The sequence below is a fragment of the Doryrhamphus excisus genome, linkage group LG20 (genome assembly GCF_037039965.1).
Source record: "Doryrhamphus excisus strain RoL-2023G ecotype Guam linkage group LG20, RoL_Dexc_Guam_v1.1, whole genome shotgun sequence".
Lineage (NCBI taxonomy): Eukaryota > Metazoa > Chordata > Actinopteri > Syngnathiformes > Syngnathidae > Doryrhamphus > Doryrhamphus excisus.
The window spans coordinates 16,024,546-16,030,583 of NC_136376.1; the positions used below are offsets into that span (position 1 = coordinate 16,024,546).

The 6,038-nt window shown below is 45.3% G+C and overlaps 1 long non-coding RNA gene across 2 annotated transcripts; it reads left to right on the plus strand.

Moving 5' to 3' along the window:
• Positions 1–760: 760 nt before the first annotated feature.
• Positions 761–2,029, plus strand: LOC144894494 (uncharacterized). 2 transcript variants are annotated; one of them, XR_013625125.1, is made up of 4 exons: positions 761–1,036; positions 1,113–1,225; positions 1,336–1,413; positions 1,833–2,029. It is a non-coding gene; the product is annotated as an uncharacterized LOC144894494 (long non-coding RNA). The 2 variants fall into 2 exon arrangements; XR_013625124.1 differs by having other exon boundaries at positions 1,336–1,868.
• The last annotated feature ends 4,009 nt before the right edge of the window (positions 2,030–6,038 follow it).

Sequence of the window (6,038 nt, forward strand, 5' to 3'; positions counted from 1 at the left end):
CTTCCTGGTTTATGACCCTAGAGAAGAGAATGTTGTTGTCAAGGTAAGTTAACAATATTATTTTTAGTATTTCCACCATGTGATATCAACAAACTTGACTTGTATTACTACCTTTACACTTTGTTTCTCCAGCTCTCTCACAGCTGGACGTTGCCCATGGGTTCCTTAGTCGTCCCAATCAGAGAGCTGCTCTCGGAACCAGAACTGGTCCTGGATCAGTGGTTCCATCTGGATGGCGCCTCCCCAGAGAGTCAGATTCTTCTTCGAGCTGAACTCAAGGTAGGCGATCTCTCATTCTAGTCTTAACTCGCACCAGACTTCACATGCAATTGTTGCAGATGCTGATTCCGAGCAAATGTCCTCGTGGTGATCATGAGGCTAAATTCACTTCCAAAGACTCCGACCGCTCGACTGAGCAGCAGAAACGGGAGGCAGATGTGATGCAAAAGTGAGCGCTGCGTATATCCAAGCACACTAGTCTCAGGTCTTATTTGGTTTTCATGCTACATTGGGTTCTTAGGTCAAGTTTGGTGGACACTCCGGTAGAAACTCTTTTCTATGTCTTATCCTCACTAGGGTTGGGGTATGCTGGAGCCTGATTTGGGGCGAGAGGCGGGGTACACCCTGGACCGGTGGCCAGCCAATCCCAGGGCACATACAGTGCATCCGGAAAGTATTCACAGCGCTTCACTTTTTCCACATTTTGTCAAGTTACAGCCTCATTCCAAATTGTATTAATTTAATCTCTTACCTCAAAATACTCCACTCCACTAATGAACTGCACTAATGAATACAGATATTCTTGCTGCCACATGAATTACATGTGCAGCATTTTTGGTAGGTTGAGCGTTGTTGCGCTTCCACCTGAATTGGCATCAGCTGTTGGGGCTCGATTGCGAGGCGGTGCCAGGGTTATTGATGGGTCTTGGCGTCACCGGGGCGCTCATTGTTCCTTGCTGTTCACCTGTCGAGGCTGTGTTGGCGCGCTCCGGTGGCGGGCTCTGGTCTGTCGTGCCATCAGCAGCGTATGTGAAAGGTAGGCATAAAATTACTGGGCGTGTACCGGTGACGGTGCATCATGTGACCGCAGCCATGGTTGTTTTAATTTGCAGCGGGGTTGGTTGTTGAGGACCTGGCGTGCATTTTGGAGGGCTTGCTGGAAGTGCAGTGTCAGCCTCTTGAGGCTAGGATTGCACTGGCTGTGTGTTAAGCTACCTTTGCTCCGGTAAGCTGCCGATGCTTTAAACAAGCAGAAAGCTAACTTTAGCACCACATGTTGTCTGTCTCAAAGTTAAATGATCTGGTTAGATAATTATTTTTCTTTTTTGTGGTTAGCACAGAGAGGTTGTCACGTTCCGGCTTGGGAGCTTTACGGCACGACCCCAGGATGCAGAGATGAGGACCCAATAGCAGGTAAAAAGGCATTTATTGTTGATACTATGCAGCAGACCAACGCACTAGCATGTTCAACAGAGAAAACAACATCAATGACCCAACAAAGAAAGGAGCGCGCACCTGAACCAAATAGGCATCACAAATAATGAGAAACAGGTGCGGGAGATAATGGACATCAACTGAAAACACAGCAGAGCAACACAGGAAGGAAATACAAAACAAGGGCATGAACGAGGAACTGAGGAAAACTAAGAGCTGTCACAAGGGGGTGACAGACGTTAAACTATTTGTTGGCAAATTCAGGTTCAACATTCAGTGTGTGTGTAAAATGTTGCAGATTGAATAGTTTAACAGGCTAACACACATAATATTGTTTGAAGCAATGTCGGTTCATATTCAGGTTCATATTCCTGGATTCTATTTTTCAATTTCTCTAGGGTTCTCAACGGAAAGCGAATTCTGACTCCCAATGCCGAAGGGCCTCTGTGGCCTGGGTTGGTGGGGGAGTGGGGGGAACCGATTCCCCTCGCGCCATCAGATCCAAGAGCAGGGACAGCTGGTCACCGTAATCGTCGGATTCCTCTCCCGGTGGCTGACCTTGGTCGAGGTTTTTCTCTTTACTCGTGCGGTAGCGCTGGAGTCTCAGGGGTTTTGTCCTTCGGCGGTAAGGATGTTTTGCAGGTCTTGGGATAAGGATTTACAGGTTTTACAGGTTTTACAGGTTTTACAGGTTTTACAGGTTTTACAGGTTTTACAGGTTTTACAGGTTTTACAGGTTTTACAGGTTTTACAGGTTTTACAGGTTTTACAGGTTTTACAGGTTTTACAGGTTTTACAGGTTTTACAGGTTTTACAGGTTTTACAGGTTTTACAGGTTTCACAGGTTTCACAGGTTTCACTTTCTTAGGGTTCTCAACGGAAAGCGAATTCTGACTCCCAACGCCGAAGGGCCTCTGTGGCCCGGGTTGGTGGGGGAGTGGGGGAACCAATTCCCCTCGCGCCATCAGATCCAAGAGCAGGGACAGCTGGTCACCGTAATGGTCGGATTCCTCTCCCGGTGGCTGACCTTGGTCGAGGTTTTTCTCTTTACTCGTGCGGTAGCGCTGGAGTCTCAGGGGTTTTGTCCTTAGGCGGTAAGCATGTTTTGCAGGTCTTGGGATGAGGTTTTACAGGTTTTACAGGTTCATATTCCTGGATTCTATTTTTCAATTTCTTAGGGTTCTCAACAGAAAGCGAATTCTGACTCCCAACGCCAAAGGGCCTCTGTGGCCCGGGTTGGTGGGGGAGTGGGGGGAACCGATTCCCCTCGCGCCATCAGATCCAAGAGCAGGGACAGCTGGTCACCGTAATCGCCGGATTCCTCTCCCGGTGGCTGACCTTGGTCAAGGTTTTTCTCTTTCCTCGTGCGTTTGCGCTGGGTGCTGACCCAGGGGGTAGCGCTGGAGTCTCAGGGGTTTTGTCCTTTGGCGGTAAGGATGTTTTGCAGGTCTTGGGATGGAATGAGGGCACCCAAGTTTGTTTGGCTTGGGGGTCTCAACGGAAAGCTTGCAGCTGAATTTGTGTAGGCAGAAGTCGGTTCTATGTTTATACGACCTTTCGTTGGGGAGTTACTGGCGAAAAACGTCGCCCATTGAGATTGCATTGTTGGAAGCAGCAGTCCATTAAAGTGACCACGAGATGGTGGTATTTACCGAGTAGAATAGCATTACTTTAAAGTGACCCCTAGTTGGCAGTACATAGCAAGTAGAAATAGCAGCCTCCCCCCTCCCTCACCCCCTGCCTTCCTCATTTGGGCCCAGCCTTCCACACCCCAGTCCCCGAGCCCCCCAGCCTTCTACATTTAGGCCCAGCCTCCCCCGTCCCACACCCCAGCCCCCCACTCCCTCGCCCCAGCCCCCCCAGCCTTCTTACACTTGTGCCCAACCTGTGGAGGGCAGTAATACGCCTTGGAGCGTTGAAACAAAAGAGGAAGAAGACAGACTGGCAGAGAATGGTGGTATCAACGGACCAGCTAACCGAAGGAAACATGAGTAGTCTGCGCTGCGCCGTTGGGTAAGTAGTCAACATAGATCTCGTTTGAATGTTTGGGTTAGGGTTTTAGGGCTATGGTTGGAGGAGGGTTTTAGGGCCGAGTTAGGGCTGGCTAGGGCGAGTTGGGGCCAGGGCTCTTTAGGGCTGGCTAGGGCGAGTTAGGGCGAGTTGGGGCCAGGGCTGGCTAGGGCGAGTTGGGGCCAGGGCTCTTTAGGGCTGGCTAGGGCTCGTTAGGGCCAGATATAAATTTGACCATCCATTTAACAGAATACTGAAGGATGTTGACGCTCAAGAATTTGGTCCCAACAGCTTAGACAAGGTAAGATTACAGTACAGCTGTTGAATGACACCAACATGGTTTAGTTATTCATTCATTTTCTATGTCTCTTATCCTCACTAGGGTGGGGGTATGCTGGAGCCTGATTTGGGGCGAGAGGCGGGGTACACCCTGGACCGGTGGCCAGCCAATCCCAGGGCACATACAGCGCATCCGGAAAGTATTCACAGCGCTTCACTTTTTCCACATTTTGTCAAGTTACAGCCTCATTCCAAATTGTATTAATTTAATCTCTTACCTCAAAATACTCCATTATGACAATGTGAAAAAGGTTATTATATTTCCAAATCATGTCCAATCAACTGAATTTACTGCAGGTGGACTCCAATTGAGTGTATAGTAGACACCAAAAGTCCAGAAGGAGGCGACTGGCACACTAGTGTGGGAAGTCCATACCTGCATGAGGAAAGTGGAAGTCAAAAAATAATCATTCTAATAATACGATTCCCAATTAAGGGAATAAATCCCAGGTCTTTGGTTTAGTTATGAAATGTTGAATTAATTTCACAGGTACCTCAACCTGTGGCTGTGTTGCGTTTTTGTGCACCGTCATCTGGAAGTAAATACAGCTTTAGTACAAATGCAGTGAAGCTGTTCTGGTTTGAAATAATGTTTTGTAGAAGATGTGTTAAGATCATTTCATTCAAAGAAGGCCATCTTAAAAAATACTACACAATCATATTAGAAAAGTGGTGTAGGTGGTAGCTTAAATCATGTAAATATTACTTATAAATTGCTCCAAATAAAGTCAGGGAAAACTAGTTAAACAATCCTGAAAAGCGAGTACATTTATATGGATTTTGAAGTAGATTCAAAGGTAGTTTGGGGTCAAATTTACTAGCAAAGAGTACCTCTTTCATTCAAAAAAAGTAAATTTGACCAGAGTATTTCCCAAGGAAAAGTTGCTTGGGAATTGTGCGTGCAAATTGTTACCTAGCTTTTCTCAAGTAAATGGCACTCCAAATTTTTTTTCAGTGTACTGCCCAGTGGACCGCGACCTCCTCCAGCTGCTTTTGGGAGTTCTTTTGTCTCTGGACTGCTCCATGGTATGCCTTCTGCCCCCATCGCCTTGCTTTTCCTTTTTTGGACTGCACTAATGAATACAGATATTCTGGCTGCCACATGAATTACATGTGCAGCATTCTCCATCCATTTAACAGAATACTGAAGGATGTTGACGCTCAAGAATTTGGTCCCAACAGCTTAGACAAGGTAAGATTACAGTACAGCTGTTGAATGACACCAACATGGTTTAGGTTATTCTATGCTTTACAGTGTCAAAACCTTTTTTCAAGTCGAAGATTGGTTTGAAATTGGAAACGGACAAGGATCTACGTTCTTATATATTGAATGACAGCTGATGCCTTCCATACACAAGGAAAAACTGCCGCAGAAATTGAGAGAGTGAGATTTGTGGTTACAGGAGTTATTGATGTACAATTGAGTTCTTTCAACATAAAAGTATCAATGCCCAATCTGCATCTTTTGTTTTAGAATATTTAATCCTTAATCCATTTGTAGAAAGCTTGCTGGCCACAGTAAAGTAGCAACTCGTCACATTATGAATACATGTACCAGATGATAAATGATGAGTTTTGTTGCTCCATCAGGTTACATCTGGAGGTGTTTGATAAAGACATGGACATGAAGGATGACTTTATGGGAAGGTACTGCTTCCAGTACACATTAGTAGTGTTGTTATTATCGATACTGTCACATACTGCAACTGCTTGATAATACTGCTTACTACCTCCAGCGCAGCGATGCCAGTATTGAGAAGAGCACCGCCATCCTCCTTTATCTACACTTTATTGTCCGATTCACAAGAAAAATTATGTCACACACTTACAGTATATTAAAGACAGGTTGTAGAATTTGATATGGTTGGAATCATTTAGAACATTCATGTAGAACGCAAATGATATTAAATATATATGTATAAATATCAAATATTGCAGTGTAAATAAATAAAAATAAACATGAATTAGAGAAAAGAAATCCATTCCATTATCAATTGGTTGAAATAATTGTCATGTTTCTCAACATGCAGGCTGAAGGTCAAACTGAAGGACATAATTGATTCTCAGTACACGGATCAGGTATGGAAACGGCTTATATTATTGTCATTGAATTGTTCAAGCATTCAAAGGATTGTGTGTGTTTTATGTATCAGTGTATCAGTACACGCTCAGTGATGTCAAGTCAGGTCGCGTTCACCTGATCCTGGAATGGCTTCCAACAGCCTCGGAGGCAGACCAACTGGATAAGGGGGGTG